Here is a 17,635-nt window from a genome sequence, read left to right on the forward strand (position 1 = left end):
TTTAGTATTGTGATTTCCTCCTTCTGTACGTATCCCTTAATTAATAAAAATGGCCTTCACTATCCCTTCTAACCTTTTTCCACCTGAAATCTATGTCAGACACATGTTCTTACTCTAAGTAGATGGCTTTCTCAATTTTATCCTAATTTCTCGCCTTTGCATGCTTGTTCTAAGTATTCTGTCCATTTTCAATAATCATGATAAAAGGATGAGTGGAGAGCATGTGTATCATGAGGTATCACTTGTATCACTTGTCATCCTGTTGCTTATTGATTTGCTTGAGCAGATGCCAGTAACATTTCCATTCATCCCTGTCATCTGCTGGTGTAGCCCAGTGGTGTCTGCTCCCTCCAGGAACATGAAGAACATCAAACCGTTCCATTCAGGGTCTTGACGAAGATGTCTGACCATCTCATAGGTGGGTGGCCAGGTGTTCTTTTGACATCCTATGGAATCCAGTCAGTAATGGCTTTAGTCCAGCGGTCATCTCCAAACCGCATTACATGTCCGGCCCATCTCATTTTCGACGCCTTGGCAAATGAGGCAGCGTTCCTGATCCTGGATCGTTGACAGAGGTTGGAACTCCCTATTCCTTCTCTCATTTGAGTGAAACATGATACTCCAAGCATAGCTCTTTCAATTCCTCTTTGGGAGACCTGAATAGCGTTCTCATCCTGTTTTCGTAGGGCCCAGGTCTTTGAGGCGTATGTTAGTGCAGGAAGAATGGTGTAGAGCATTCATGGGGTAGAGCAACATTTTCCCTGGTGTATATGTGTCTCTGTGTCTTTTTCCAGATCTGTGTTGGCTTCTGTGTTGAAGTAAATAGGTTTCATAAGAAATATGAAACAGAGCCTTGTACCTTGGTAATTTTTTGTGTGAAAACAAAAACAGCATCAACAACACAAGGTAAGAGAACATCAACAAATATGTACTAGGTACCTTTACTAAAGCAGGTAAAGTGAGATACATAAACATGAATTGTGTGAGGAATGTGCCTCTGCAAACAGAAATCTGGTGCCAGATTTCCAAAGCATCACCCTCAAATGCTATTATTAGGCCTTTACATTAGAATAATGCCAGTTCCTTAGATTCTCAATATTAAAAATTAGGTCCAATTCATCCCCATCTCCTTGATTCAAGTGTGACTATGTAGTCCACAATATAATTCTATCTAGCACTGCTTTGCAATAACTTCCCCACAAAGGGCCACCAGGTTCTATGAAGACTGAGTCTGAAATGCCTCATTGAATCCAGAGGAATTCTTCCAGAAGACCAGTGGCTCAAGGGGCTTGAGGTTTTGAGAATAATACCCAAGGCATGACACCTCCCTTCCTACAGTCAGGCTTCTCAGATTTTGAGAGATGAAAAATCTAATGACATAAGGAAAACAGGAGCTTGGAGTCCAATCTAAACACATTAAGAATGGCCACCATGGCCACCAGTTTTGTAATGGTACAGCCTTTTTATAAAACAATATGGGCACCCCTCAAAAAGATATGAGAAATTGAGCTTCCCTATGACCCAGCAATAGCACTTCTGGTAATATATTCCAGGGGTGCAAAACCTACAGCAGAAATGCTATCTGCACTTCTGTGTTTACTGCAGCACTATTCACAGTAGGCAGAGGAAATGGGAAACAATCTGAATGCCTGAGAACAGATGACAGGCTAAAGAAACTATGGTATCTACCCAGTGGAATACTATACAGCTACTAGGATAAGAATGAAGTTATGGAATTTTCTTATAAATGGATGGACATGGAGATATCATGCTGAGTGAATAAGTCAGAAGGAGAGTGATAGACAGAATGACTGCACTTATTTGTGAGATATGAAAAAGCATAATATGAGACTAATACCTAAGGAGAGTAGAAATAAAGGCGGGAGAATTGTTCTACAATTGGAAGCCTGCCTCAAGGGGTGGAAGAGAGGGCAGTTGATGTGGCTAGGGACCGTTATGACAATGATGGTCGGAAGGGATTGCTCTGTATGGGAGGTGATTGCTCTGTATGGGAGGTGATTGCTCTGTATGGGAGGTGATTGCTCTGTATGGGAGGTGTGTGCTGAAAGCAGGTAAAGGAACAAACAAGATGGCCTCTCAGTATCTGTATTGTAAACCATAATGCCCAAAGTACAGAGAGACAATGAGAAAAGTGCTTGCCAGAGAGACAAGTTGGGGGGTGGTGGCAGCAGGGGATATGGGGAATATTAGTGGTGGGAAATGTACACTGGTGAAGGGATGAGGATTAGAACACTGTATGACTGAAAACCAATCACAAAACCTTTTTTTTTTTTTTTTTGCTTTTTGGGTCACACCGGCGATACACAGGGGTCACTCCTGGCTCTGCACTCAGAAATTACCCCTGGCGGTGCTCAGGGGACCATATGGGATGCTGGGAATTGAACCCGGGTCGGCCGTATGCAAGGCAAATGCCCTACCCGCTGTGCTATTGCTCCAGCCCCCGCTTCTTGTTTCTTTATCCAGGTACACCAGTCCCCCTCATACAGGGGCCAGAAAGGGGCGTGGCCTCTGCAGCAGTGGGCGTGGCCTCTGCTGCAGGGGATGTGGTTTCTGGGTGGCGGCTGCTTAAGCAGCCAGTTAATTCCCTCTCTTCCAGTATACTGGAGAGACAATCTCAATCCCCATTACCTGACTCTGTAGAGAACTTCCGGCTACCATTTTCAAACAAAAAAGGCAAATAGGCCACTAGGCTATTTCAATTGCACCAAAATAACGGTGAGCACAAATCCTTTCCAGCTACACCAAAATACCAGTGAGCACAAGAAGTTATACAAGCCCAATGTAAAAACAACACACCCTCCGAACACCAGAAACCTCACAAAGAGACAACAGCGCTAGTGAACTGGAAGGTCCCACCTCTATACAACTGCAACAACATGAAGGAACAGCGCGAATTCCCACCGTGAGGAGAGGATGAAAAAAAGAGTCCAGAAGCCACAGCAGGGGTTACCCACAAATATGATCTCTCTGATAAATAATTCAGAGAAGAAATGCTGAGAATGTTCAACAAACTTAAAGAAACAGTGAAGCAGTCAGAGAAGAAAATATGGGAAGAAATGAGAGCAGAAATAGGAAAGCTACATTCAGAAACATCACAAATAAAAGACTCGGTAGACAAAATAAAAAACACAGTGGGTGCCCTCAACAGTAGAATGGCTACAGCTGAAGATAGAATCAGTGAGCTTGAAGATGAGCAGCAGAAAGCTCACAGGCTACAACAAACAATGGGAAAAGACCTCAAAATAATTCTAGGGCGAATCAGAGACCTAGGGGATGATTCCAAGAGAAATAACATTAGAATCAACGGAGTACCGGAAGGACAGAGAGACAACTCTAATGAAAAAGCCACAGTTAAAGAAATCATTGATGAAAAGTTCCCGGAGCTGGAGAATGCAGACATCTAGATCCTAGGAGCTCAAAGGGTGCAGCTAGAAGAGACCCTAATAAAAAGACTCCAAGGAATATCATAGTCAGAATGATGGATGCCACAGATAGGGCACAATACTGCAAGCAGCAAGGTCAAAAAAGGAAATCACATACAAAGGAGCACCCCTCAGATTCACAGCAGATTTATCAGAGGACACCCCCCAAACTAGAAGACAATGGTGGGATATAGTAAGTAAGCTCAATGAAATGAACGTCTCATCAAGAATACTCTATCTGGCTAAACTCTCACTCAAATTCGAAGGAACCATACATAATTCATGGATAAACAACAGCACAGGAACTTCATAGACTCAAAACCAAACTTAAAGAAGGACTAAAGGGGCTCCTGTAAGATAAGAAAAACCCCTACAACCACAACAAAACCCTATAGAAAGATGGCACAAAACTCCATGTCAATGGTGTAAATGCACCCATCAAGAGACAAAGATTGGCAAAATGGATTCAGAAACTGAACTCAGAATTCTGCTACCTACAAGAAACACATCTGAATGATCAGAGCAAACACAGACTCAAAGTCAAAGGGTGGAAAACAATCCTTCAAGCAAACAACTTTCTCAAAAAAAGCTGGGGTGGCCATACTAGTATTGGAAAACAGATTTCAGGTTGAAAAAGATTAGAAGGGACAGCGAAGGAGAATTTTTACTAATCAAGGGATATGTACAGCAAGAAGAACTCACAGTCCTAAACATATATGCTTCTAATGAGGGTCCAGATAAATACTTAAAACAACTTCTAACAGATCTTAGGGACATTGCTAGCAACACAATAGTAGTTGGAGACTTCAACACCAACTTATCACCTCTGGATAGATCAACAAGATCAAAACTCAGCAAGGAAACACTGGCCTTGAAGGAAGAAATAGGAGAGGGCTAATAGATCTATATAGGGCTTTAAATCCCCATAAAAAAGAATACACATTATTTTCCAGTGCACATGGAACATTCTCCAAAATAGATCATGCACTGGGCCACAAAGCATACCTCAATAGAATCAGGAAGATAGAAATTGTATCAACTATCTCCTCAGACCATGATGCACTGAAGATAGAAGTTAATCATGCACAGATGCAGAGAACCAAATCATACACCTGGAAATTAAACAAGTCAATGTTGAACAATGAGTGGGTCAGGGAGGAAATCAGGAAGAAATCAAAAGGTACCTGGAAACAAGTGAGAATGAAGACACGAGCTACCAGAACCTGTGGTATGCAGCTAAAGCTGTGTTAAGGGGAAAATTTATAGCTCTGCAAGCATTTCTCAGGAAGGAAGAAAGGGCCCCACAAATAACCTGACCTCACAGCTCAAGACTTAGAAAAGCACCAACAAAAGGAGCCCAAACCAGGCAGAAGGAAAGAAATAATAAAACTTAGAGCAGAAATCAATGACATGGAAACCCAAAAAAAAATCGGAAAGGTCAATGAATCTAGGAGCTTGTTCTTTGAGAAAATAAATAGATTGATAAGCCACTAGCAAGACTCACAAAGAAAGAGAGAGAGAACTCAAATAAACCAAATTACAAATGAAAAGGGGGATATCACAACAGAAACCAAAGAAATTAAAATATCATCAGAGACTACTTTGAAAGTCTGTACACCACAAAACAAGAGAATCTAGAAGAAATGGATAAATTCCTGGATTCCTATAACCTCCCAAGGCTGAACCAAGATGATTTGGAATATCTGAATAGACCCATTACTATCAAGGAAATTGAAACTGTAATCAAAAGTCTCCCCAGAAACAAAAGTTCAGGTCCAGATGGATTCACTGGCAAATTCTTCCAAACACTTAAAGAGGACCTATTGCCAATTTTTTTCAAGCTTTTCCAGGAAATTGAGGAAACAGAAACACTCCCAAACAGTTTCTATGAGGCACATATCACCCTAATATCAAAAGCAAACAGAGACACCACAAAAAACCCTACAGACTGAAATCTCTGATGAATATGGATGTGAAGATTCTCAACAAAATATTAGTGAATAGAATCCAACAACTCATCAAAAAGATCATATACCACGACCAAGTGGGAATCATCTCAGGGATGCAAGGGTGGTTCAACATTCAGAAGTCAATCAACATAATCCACCATATCAACAAAAGAAAAGACAAAAGCCATATGATCATATCAATAGATGCAGAGAAAGCATTTGACAAGATCCAGCACTGTTCATGACAAAAACTCTCACCAAAATGAGTATAGAAGGGAACTTCCTCAATATAGTCAAAGTCATCTACCACAAGCCTATAGCAAGCATTATCCTCAGTGGGGAAAAACTAAGAGCCTTCCCTCTAAGATCAGGGACAAGACAAGGATGCCACTCTCACCACTTCTGTTCAGTATAGTACTGGAAGTACTTGCAATAGTGATTAGGCAAGAAAAAGACATTTAGGGAATCCAGATAGGAAAGGAATAAATCAAGCTCGGATGTGGGGCGATAGGAACTCTCCTTCACTGCTAGTGGGAATGCCGACTGGATCAGCCCTTTTGGAAAACAGTTTAGACCATTCTCAAAAAATTAGAAATTGAGCTCCCATTTGACCCAGCAATACCACTTCTGGAAATATATCCCGGAGATGCAAAAAAGTATAGTAAAAGTGACATCTGCACCTATATGTTCATTGCAGCACTGTTTACAATAGCCAGAATTTGGAAAAAAACCCAAGTGCCCAAGAACAGATGACTGGTTAAAGAAACATTGGTACATCTACACAGTAGAATACTATGCAGCTGTTAAAATAGATGAAGTCATGAAATTTGCTTATAGGTGGATCAACATGGAAAGTATCATGTTAAGCGAAATGAGTCAGAAAGAGAGGGACAGACATAAAAAGATTGCACTCATTTGTGAAATATAAAGTAACAAAGTGGGAGACTAACACCCAAGAATATAGAGATAAGCACCAGGAGGATTACCCCACAGCTTGGAAACTGGCCCCACATGCTGGAGGAAAAGGAAGCTCAGATATAGAAGGGACCACCAAGCAAAAGGTGCTAGGTGGGCCCGCTAGGGATGGGAGATATGAGCTGAAAATAGACTATAGACCGAACATGATGCCTACTCAATACCTCTATAGCAAACCACAACACCCAAAAGGAGAGAGAGCAAAAGGGAATGCCCTGCCCCAGAGTTTTTTGCCCTAGCACCTGTCTGTCTTCACTGGGGCCCCTCGGAGAGGGTGGGTTGTTTCCCTCCTCCACCCGAGCAGAGGCCCTGTAGCCAAAGACTTCCAGCACCCAGCCACAACCATGCTCAAGGCTCCTCTCCACACGTTTGGACGAGCCTCATGCATGAAGGAATCGTCAGAGGAACCCAGGTATGTGGGACCCAGGGCTGAAATCTCCAAGCCTGCTCAGATTGGGACTGGGCCTCTTCCGCTCAGATCCTCCATTTCCAGTACCTAGGCGGTCACACCCAGAAACTGCCCCCAGCACCATTTAATCCCATCAACGGCCAACATCTCTGGATGTTGGTCGTTGACGGGATATAAAACCAAGCTCCTGGAAGCCTAGACATCTTATAGCCTAGTTCTCCTTCTCTGAGAACCTGGCAAGCTACTGAGAGTTTCTTGCCTGCATGGGAGAGCCTGGCAAACTTCCTGTGGCATATTCATATGCCAAAACCAGTAACAATGATGGGTCTCATTCCCCTGACCCTGAAAGAGCCTGCAATGTGACACCATTGGGAAGGATGAGTAAAAAGAGGCTTCTAAAATCTCAGGGCTAGGGCGAATGGAAATGTTACTGAGACCGCTCGAGAAAATCGACGATCAATGGGATAATGATGATAGCAAACCACAACACCCAAAAGGAATTCCCTGCCACAGAGGAGGGGTGGGGTGGAGGGGACAGGGTGAGGGTGGTGGGAGGAATGCTGGGACCACTGGTGGTGTAAAATGGGCACTGGTGGAGGGATGGGTACTCGATCATTGTATGACTGAAATGCAAGCATGAAAGTTTGTAAGTCTGTAATTTTATCTCACGGTGATTCACTAATAAAAAATTTTAAAAAAAGAATATTTTAGTTGCCATCATGTTATGTGAAATGAGTCAGAAAGAGAGGGACAGATATAGAAGGACTTCACTCATTCGTGGAGTATAAAATAACATAACACAAGACCAAAACCCAAGGACAGCAGATAGAAGGGTCAGGAATATTGTTCCATAGTTGGAAGCCTGCCTCATAAGCGGGCAGGGAGAGGACAGCTGGAATAGAGAAGGGATCACTAGGAAAATAATAGTTGGAGGAATTGGTCGGGGTGGGAGAGGTGTGCTGAAAGTAGATAATGGACCAAACATGATAACCTCTCAGTGTCTGCATTGCAAACCATAATGCCCCAAAGTAGAGAGAGAATATGGGAAATATTGTCTGCCATGAAGGCAAGGGGAGGGTGGGAAAGGTGGGGATATACTGGGGATATTGGTGATGGGGAATGTGCTCTGGTGGAGGGATGGGTGTTTGATCATTGTGTGATTGTAACTCAGACATGAAAGCTTGTAACTATATCTCGCGTGAATCAATAAAATTTTAAAAATGAATTAAATAAATGAATTTTATTTAAAAAAAGAATGGCCATCATATAACATATAAGCATAAAAATAGACTGTTTAACTCCACTAAATCTCAGCTATAATTCAGATCCTGGAAGTTAAATAGGGGTGTGTGTGTGTGTGTGTGTGTGTGTGTGTGTGTGTGTGTGTGTGTGTGAGAGAGAGAGAGAGAGAGAGCGAGAGAGAGAGAGTCAGCTTTCCTAAATACTCATCCAACTTCCCTTTCTCTAAAAAAGAAAATAATGTTGTATCTCACATGAATACCATAGTAAAAGAATTTACTTCCCTGATATTCAGTGCCTAAACACTCATCATAATTTAAAATGTAGTTAAAAAATAGAAATAATGTACTCAATTGGTTTGAAGGCATATACAATAGATTTTGAGTTTGTCTTTGCCGGGAATGTTACTGGAATGCATTGAAGAAGGAAAAAAATCAAAGTAGCACACAGCCATTTATCCTGGAAAATGCAAACGAAAGCCATACCCTTTCTTATATCTTGTTGCTATGGAAAGTTTCACAGTCTGGCTATGCACTAGAAACTGCCAACCCTGTTTTCAAAAATGGAATAGACAGGCAATAAAAGTGGAATTCATTGTTCCAAACATTTAAAACAAGGTAGTGTTTGATATTAAATCAATAGGCTTTCCTCAATATTAAGATGGGAAGTGAGTTGTCTTTTTTATAGCAGCAAGATCTCCTTTGTAGCAGTTGGAAAATAGAGTGATAAAACTAGATATAGCCAAGATAACATGCATGACACCTAAAAATGGATCCGGAGAAGAACATACGTGGTGACTATAAAGACAGGCCAGAAAAGAGGCACCCAGAATACTGACTTAAAGGACCCCCTGATTTAGTAAGTTATTGCCAGTTGTGCATTTGTTTAAACTAAAAGGGAAGCAGAGAAGCAAAGTGTAGTGAAACAAGATAATATGTCGGAGCCCAAATGTCGGTCCAAGTCAAATTAAAGGGCCCCGTGATGCGCATGATCAAAAGCATCTGACATTGCTAACACAAATAAGATCTGGAATTGTGGGTGCGACTGCTTGTTCTTCTATTCAGACTCCCAGACAAAGAGCCTATTAAGTCAGACTAAATTGTACCAAGTGCCTTAAAGAGGTGACTGTCTGTTTTAATTTTCCTGCTGCTCCTCACGGAGACTGGGTCTAATAGTGTTAGTGTAGAGCTATTAGGAATACATGGGATAGGAAAATACAATTGTTGGCTGCTGCTTTATTATTTTGATACTATGCAATAATTTCTCTCTGATTATTGTTAGGGTGAAAGGGTAGATTGCCCTACCAGCTCAGTTCCTACAGGAACAACAAGAAAATTTCATGTTAACATTGGATTTGAAGGGAAGATTGTAAGTACATTTATCTTAAATTTCTCTCTAATTATCGCTGCTGAACTACTGTAGGCATAAAGAAATCTGCTTCCCAAATGGGTTTAACAATGCCACACAGTTCCATATTGTTTCTCTAAAATCTAATTCTTTAAACAAGTTGGGTGTTTCATCCTTCTTTTCCTTCGACTTGGATGACAGTACAGGGGATGAAGACAATTTCAAGCATCTTTCAAAAAGCATGTGTCTCAGAAATAGGCTTTCTAGCAATGTGCCCACTTTATTAATAATGAGCTTTGATTCTGAAGTGACACATCCATCAGAGAGAAACACGGAAGAGGTCAGAATTCATCTAGAAAAAATGGGGAATTCTTGGACAAACAGGTCTCAACCCCCTTCCCTCCAGAATTAGCAAGAAAATCAATGAGCTGAAAATGGTTGGCTAGTGAAACTCAGTGAAACAAGAAAAATTGATTACCAATTTACCCTCTGACTCATGGCTCTATTTTAGGCACCCTAGTGCTTTCTCTCAATCCTAGCTATTTTTATTTCTGTCTCTGCACAGAGGAATTTGATATTTGCTGGCACTGACCATCGGGGTCAATAAATTGCTTCCCACGGCCTGGCTCTCCTCACCTGGGTTCCTGCCTGGGCTTCCTGGTCACTCCTACATTCCCAGAACTGCTGATCTTGAGTCCTAGCCTAGGTGACCTGATACTATTCAGCTTCAACTGGTTTCAATTTGGTCATTACCCTCAAATTGCTTCTCTCTATTTCCAATTTTATAAGCAATCATGAAATACATATCTACAGATACCAGTCAGGGTTTAACCTACACTATCCTGCATTAAAGAAGCCACAACTCAAACAAGAAAATGATTTTCCTCAAGTATCTGCTGCTTTGAGCAGAGAGTCTCTTGCCTGCCGGCCTGGCTGTCTTCCCCGGGGCCCCTCAGAGGGTGTGGGCTCCAGCTTCCCTCCCTGCCCCAAGCAGAGCTCCCTCGGCTGAAGACCTCCGGACCCTAGCCACAGCCATGCTCAAGGCCCCTCTCCACACATTCGGATGAGCCTCATGCATGAAGGTATTGGCAGAGGAAACCAGGTGTGTGGGACCCGGGGCTGAGACCTCCAAGCCTGCTCAGTTAGGGACTGGGCCTCTTCCGCCCAGATTCCCCATTTTCCAGTAGCTAGGCGGTCACACCCAGGGACTGCCCCTGGCGGTCCCTGGCCCACCAATGGCTAACATCCAGAAACTTAAAACCAAGCTCCTGGAAACGTGAGGCCGCACACAACATCTTATAGACTACTTCTCCCTCTGGGAGAACCTGGAACGCTACCGAGAGATTCCTGCCCCCATGGGAGAGCCTCACAAACTCCCCATGGAGTATTCATATGCCAAAACCAGTAATAATGCCGGGTCTCATTCTTCTGACCCTGAAAGAGCCTCCAATGCGGCATTGTTGGGAAGGACGAGTAAAGAGAGGTTTCTAAAATCTCAGGGCTAGGACGAATGGAGACGTTACTGAGTGAGACCACTCGAGAAATTAGACGATCAAGGAGCTGCTGCTGCTGCTGCTGCTGCTGCTGCTGCTGCTGATCATGATCATGATGATCTGCTGCTTTGAAGTGGCAGAGGCAGGATGACACTCCAGGAGCAAACGAGTGAGTTGTCTGCAAGCGTTCCTTTTCTCTCTGGGCCATGTGCTCTGTGAGATTGAAAACAGTATGGTGGCAGGTCAGCCCAGTGTCAGTGGAAACAGAATGATCTGTTGGAAAAAGAGGCAAGTCTGAGGGAAAGCTAAGAGAGGACGGGCCATCAGGTTTCAAGAGGAGGCTGAGACTCAGGTGAATCTCATGGCATGTGTCTTGGTTGATGAAATCAGTGAAAAGCAAGATACGTTTGGGATAATTCATCTTAACTGGGGGTGATTTTATCTTCCCTTGAGCGAGAACATTTGGCCATGCCATGTTTGGTTGAGGTTGGGAGAGGGGATGGTGCTAATAACACATAGTAGTTAGAAATCAGGTATAAAATAAGCACCAGAGAGTCCTTGTAAAGAATCACATAGCCCACTGTCAATAGTGAAAAGCCCTAGGAGATTTGGAAGTACCAGAATGGGAATATTGCTCCACTATGGGCCATCTTATTTCACGGATTTTTCTTGGCTGGACCCACTCATAGCCTCTCATGATTTGGGTTTGAATGATTTTTCAAATGAAGTAAAACCCCGTTAGGCTTGAGTTGTGAAGGAAGTTTTCATAACTGATTCCATGTGGGGTAAAAGGTACAGAGTGATTAGCTATCTCTCTCCCCTCCACGTTCTGTGTCTCCAATGTCTTAGTGAAACTATCCATTTAAACACTGGAATGCACTCAGTGATGGAGGAAGCATTGTTTCTGTTTTAAGAAGTGCCTTTTGCTTTCTGGGCACTTCTCAAAACCTGAACCACAACCCCCACCCCCACCATGTCGAAAGAAGCCTACAGAAATCTGGGACAGAAGACAAGTTAGAATGAACCCCTCCTCAGGAACCCATCTTTAAGTGGAGATACTCCCTCCTCACTCTGGAAGAGTGTCTTTTTTCTTTTCCCAAAACACCACAATGAAATCACTCCAAGATGGAATCTTGGATATCTCAGAGTCTTAGCAGTTCATCTATTCATCAGACTTCTTTGGGGGAGAAGATAAGGTTTCTCTGGTGTTGAATATGATGAAAAGGCATTGAATGCTATCTCTAGCCCTCCTTCACGTTATTCAGAGCAGCACTGCCTCTGCTTTCTTTTTAAACAGCCTGGCTTTTAAGCCCCACAGACCCTAGTGGAAATGATCGGGGTGGATTTCACAGAAATATTGCTTCTGCAAAAGAGCTTTAGTCCCCCTCCGAAGTAACAGACTGCAGCTGGCCCGTGTTTGTCCTCCTCCAGCTTCAGAGCGTGCAGGCTGTTGACGTTCTTCTTTATCAAAATCCCCTTCTCTGGAGGTTCTTGAAAGACGAATCAGAAATAAGGTATTTTCAATCCCCCCCCCCCGCCGCAGTGTCTCAGCCATGGATAGGCCGACCGTTGTGAAAGAATATTGATTATGATCTCAGATGGAGATAGTTCGTAGAGCAGAAAGTCCGAGGGGGACGGGTCCCTGGTCACCTCGCTCGTTCTGCCTCTAACACATCCATAGCGTGTCTGTACAAAGCCCAGTCACCCGGTGACCTGCCACTGGGCTGCCCTGTATCTTAGTTTGCTGAAAGTGAAGTGTGATTCCTATCTGCCCTCCCCTGGGTCCGTATCAGATAGTGGGGCGGAGTAGCTACAGGTGTATCTGGACGACCAGCTATTCAGCAAATGCTTATCTGGGGCTTACTTAGAATCCAGGGTGATGGGGATTGCACCCCGTTCTCCGCATGCAAAGTGAGCAGGCAGCAGCTGATTCAGTCTGCGTGTCAGGAAGGCTTTCTCCCTACCCACTCCAACCCGCCACCCCAGCCCCCAGTTTCCCCAAAGATTCACTCGAATTAAAACAAGCCCTCTCCCAGTTTCCGGCAGAGATTCCCCCTTTGCCTGCTTTTTATACCAAACACCCCCCTGGTTTTTCATCTGCTTATGGAGCACTAATTGCAGAAGAGACCCAACCATTCTCACCTTTCCAGAAAGTTCCTAGTGTTTGTGCTCTTTTGACTAAAGAGACTGTAATTTGGGTAGTTTGCAAAAATGTGCACAAGACCTTGTCAGGGACTGCTTTGTGGCACTAAATAGAATCTTTGGGGCTTAAATTCACTTGTCTCTGCTCTCTCTGATCCAGTGACTCGGTCCATCTACTGCCGCCAGAAAGATGGATCCGGATTTGGTGGCCAGCTTGCTTTCAGAACCATTCTGGCCAGTTTCTCCAGGGACCCAAGAAACTCTGGACCAAGATTCCACCTCCAAGGACTTTCGAAGCACCCCTGACTAGATACTGCTTCCTCTTGCAGGAAAAAGAACTAACCTTTGGCCTGGAGAAATAGCTTTGACCTCAGAGTGCCTGCCTGGCTTGTTAAGTCACAAGTTCACATCTCTTCTTAGGAGCACATCTCCGGAAAGGAGTCCCCAAGGTCTACCCAGGTACCAGCTGTGGTCCCCAGCAATCTACTCTACCTCAGACTGGCACCTGGTCACTTCTGGGGATAAGCAAGGAAAGGAGAAGTAGTGGAGTCTTAGAGTGAAGAAATCTCTAAGGAGCATAGTGAAATTTAGGGGTAAGTGCTAAGTGCTTTTCAGAAACAAAAGTGCACCCTAAGTAAATAAGGGATAATTCTGTTTATTGGCATTAAGCCCTAAAGGCACACAGAGGATTTCTCTAGAGCCTGGATTCCTTGTTCCTCCCGTTCTTACGAGAGAGGCAGCTGATAGCTTTTTAGTGGTTTGGCATTTTAGCTTTAGGATTTTCTTTGCTTGGTTAATGCTGACTGCCTTCAACACCTGTTTGTTTTCCCATGAGACCTAACAGAAGTGACTTTTATTTCTCCTTTGGTCATTGAACAAACCTTTGTTTTGATTAGGGGGAATCAAGACTTACGTTGCTAAAAAATAAGAGAGAGAAATCGAAACTGATAGTTAAAGCATTAAATAAAATCTAAATACTCGGTGGAATGTGAGAATGGCAAAACATGAAAAGCACTGCTCTAATATATCCCACTTCTTTTAATTTGACACGAAGCTTCTTGCTGTTCTTTATACATTGTCAACATCAGCTTACCAGAAGGTTGGTAGTCAAGAAACAAGCTGTTAAATATTAAAATTGTATCTATGTAATTGAATGTTTGGGGTATGGCTGTGTTCTAAAAATATGCTATTAAGATACTGCTGTACCAAGATATTTAATTACAGACATCTAATCATGTTACTGCTGTTTCTTTAACCAAGCAAAAATATGAAGTACTGGAGAGAAAACAGTTTCACTTTAAACAGCAACATTTTATTAATCTCAGCAATAAAAACCAAACTCAGATCTCCAAATGAAATCATGCCATTTTTAAAGATAGCTCTTCTCGGTTTGGTAAGCCTTGTGTAATGCTGAGATGGATGGCTATACTTAACGTGCTAAAACATTCCCACGAATAATGCGTGCAATAAAAGTTAATTATGCTCGTTTATTACAGCAAAATAAAACCTAAACTATGAAGCTTGCAAGGAGAATTTCATAGTTTGTGATGGAGCATTGTTTTCGATGTTTATGGCCGTAACGTTTTTAATGCCACAGACAATTTGGGACGATGTGAAGAATAATCAGAAAGTAATAATGGCTTTCACTTGTATAGTGTTTGCACACGTTCACAAACAAATACTTCATTTTTTTTCCCTGAAGAGCGGTGCTATGAATTAGGCAAGGACAGTGTTACAATAATTTTGTATCTGTGGAAATTGAAGATAGGAAGTGGCAAATCTGGAATTATGACCCAGACAGGGCTCTTAAGTTTTATTACTAAGAATCAGAAATCAGATTAAATGGGGATAGTACAGATTAAATCAGATTAAATGGACAGATAATACAGCAGGCAGGGCGTTTGTCTTGCATGCAGCCAACCGGGGTTCAATCCCACATTGTCCCCCAAGCAACCAAGGATGCATCCCTGAGTGCTGAGCTAGGAGCAACACTTGAGCATTGTCGGACATGGACCCAAATAGCAACAATCCCCCAAATTCAGATTAAATTCAGATTAAATAGTTCAGGGCCTGGAAAGAAAATACAGCGAATAGAGCATTTGCCTTTGCACATGGCCAACTGGGGTTCGATCCCCGGCATCCTATATGGTCCCCCAAGCATCGCCAGGAGTAATTCCTGAGTGTAGAACCAGGAGTAACCTCTGAGCATTGCTGAGTGTGGCTCAAAAAGAAAAACAAGTTATAGTTCAACAGTGGAATTTTCTAGTATTCAGTCTTATTTGTGGGGAGAGAGAGGGTTTGGGCCACACCTGGTGGGGCTCAGGGCTTAGGCCAAGCTCTGTGCTCAGGGTGCCTTCCTGCTGGCGATCGGCTCAATGCAGCGGAACATGCAGTGGCGGCAGTCTGGCCAGGGCCAGCCACCTGCAAGGCCGGTGCCTTCCCCTCCACTACCTCCCCAGCTCATCGTACTTTAACTTTAATGCAAAAGGGCATTCACTGTTTGAAGAGATATAGCAAAGAGAAAATGACATGATTGATCAGTGTTTTCTCAGAGGCTCCAAATTCTTTTTTCTGTTGGTGTTGGGTTGCACCCGGCAGTGCTCAGGACTTGCTCCTGGCTCTGTACTCAGGAATCGCTCCTGGCAGGGCTTCGGATCAAGCCCCCGGGAAGCTGCAGAGTGCAAGGCAAGTGTCCTACCCCCTGTACTATTGCTCTTGCCCCTAGGGGCCAAAAATTCTCAAAGTTCTAACTTCAGATAAACACCTCAAGTAGTAACTTTTTCTTTTTATTTTATTAATTTTTCCAAGTGCAAAGAGAGCTTTGTTAAAAGATTTTATTTTAGGAATTTTTTTTTTTGCAGGGGGTGGGAAGGAGGGGGAGGCTTACTCAATGGTGCCTGAAGGCTACTTGTGACTTGGTGCTAGGGACAAGGGTTAATTTCAAGGGACTTAAGGAACTGTGTGGTACAAGGGATCAAACCAAGGGCTCCCCCACGCAATGCCTGCACTACCGTCCTTTGAGCTATTTCCCTGCCAGGAGAAATTTTTTTGAAATGCTTTCTAGGTTTATCCTCACCATAATTTGATTTCCTCTTAGAAATAAGTTAATTTTTTTTCAAATAGATAACTGGCTATTTCTCCTAGTTGTCTGTGGACACATTCAGGAAAGACAATTAGCAAGTAGCAATGAGACATCTTGAAAGATGAAATCATTTTCCCAGGGCGCTACTCAAGCACAGACAAGAGGAAGGCGCTAGGAAATCTGAAGTGTGATCATTTTGTAAGAAGTTGGCCACCCTACTGTCTTATTTCAGTGTTTTGTTTGTTTTTGGTTTGGGGCCACATATGGTGGTGCTCAGGGGATCAGCTGGGGTGCCAGGGATGGAACCCCGTTTGGCTGCATGCCAAGCAAGTGCCTTGCCTGCTGTATTATCTCTATGGCCTCTCTTATCTCATTTTCATTAAGATAGCAAAAAAAGTCGATTGCCCAGCTTTCTAATTTCATGACTGTAAAAGAACATCAGTCTGCAAATCAGATGGAGCAAAGGGAGCCAGGACAGAATCGCAGGCGCTGGTGTAAGTTCAGCCCTCTGCAGTGCTACCACTGCCACACAGTGGCTGCCCCAGCCAATTTGTCCACAAATGGGCACAGTAGTATCCCAATAAAACTTTATCTACCAAAGCAGGTGGCCCGAGAGCTGTGGGCCCAATGTTGGTGAGAAAACAGAGCTGGAGAAGAGGAGGAGGAGGGGATGGAGGCCTTCAGCTGGAAGTTAGAAGTTCCAACAGCCTCCGAGAGAGGGAGTGGGTGAAGAAGCCAGTTCTCCACGGGCTCGGGAGGAAGACAGGCCTGCTGACTCATGATTTTAGCCAATGCATGACCTCCAGGGGCGGAAGATAATAGTCCTTTTGTCTGAAGTTACCCCACTTATGGTCCCCGGGCCAACAGAAGTCAGGAGTTCCTCTGACAGAACTGGGTACAGAGGAACCAAGGCTGAGCGATTCCTAGGCTGTCTCTTGAACAGGAGTTAGTGTTGTGGAGACAGAACGTTGGGAGGAGAAAGGCCATTTCGGCACTCTGAGTCTTGCAGACAGAGACTCGGGGCACTAGAGCGTGTGGTGTGGGCGGCAGGTAAGGGTGTTTGTGGATTTAGTGGCGTGGGGCTTGCTGGAGTGGCTGGAGTGGGACACTTAGGCAGAGAGGGGGGTAGGCAGGTGGGGAGGGGAGACGGGCAAGGGTGAGGGGATGCGGTGCGAAAGTGGGGCTTGCTTTTCTCCTCTGCGCAGGACCCCAAGGTCTGATGGCAGGAGAGAAAGAGCCAGCCAGCGCCCTTCTCATGGGCAGCCAGCGCTCCCTCTGCCCTTCTTGGTCATCTCCCAAGTGTGTTCTCCGATCAAGGGCAGGGGAGTGATGGGGGCGGCGGGGGGGAGTACATTCTGGGTTTTGTGTTCATTTGGGCGATAAATACTCTGGGATCCTGAAAATCAACTCTGGAGCCTATTGTCAGTCAAGCCGAAAATCCAGCGGGTGCTGGGGTGGGGGTGGGGGTGGGCGCCAAGACAAAGCCAGACCTCTGCTCCTCGGGTGGGAAGGAAAGAGGTCAGTGGGTGGGTGGGAGATTGTAGCGGGCTTAAGGT

The sequence above is a fragment of the Sorex araneus genome, chromosome 9 (assembly GCF_027595985.1).
Source record: "Sorex araneus isolate mSorAra2 chromosome 9, mSorAra2.pri, whole genome shotgun sequence".
In the NCBI taxonomy this organism is placed as follows: domain Eukaryota; kingdom Metazoa; phylum Chordata; class Mammalia; order Eulipotyphla; family Soricidae; genus Sorex; species Sorex araneus.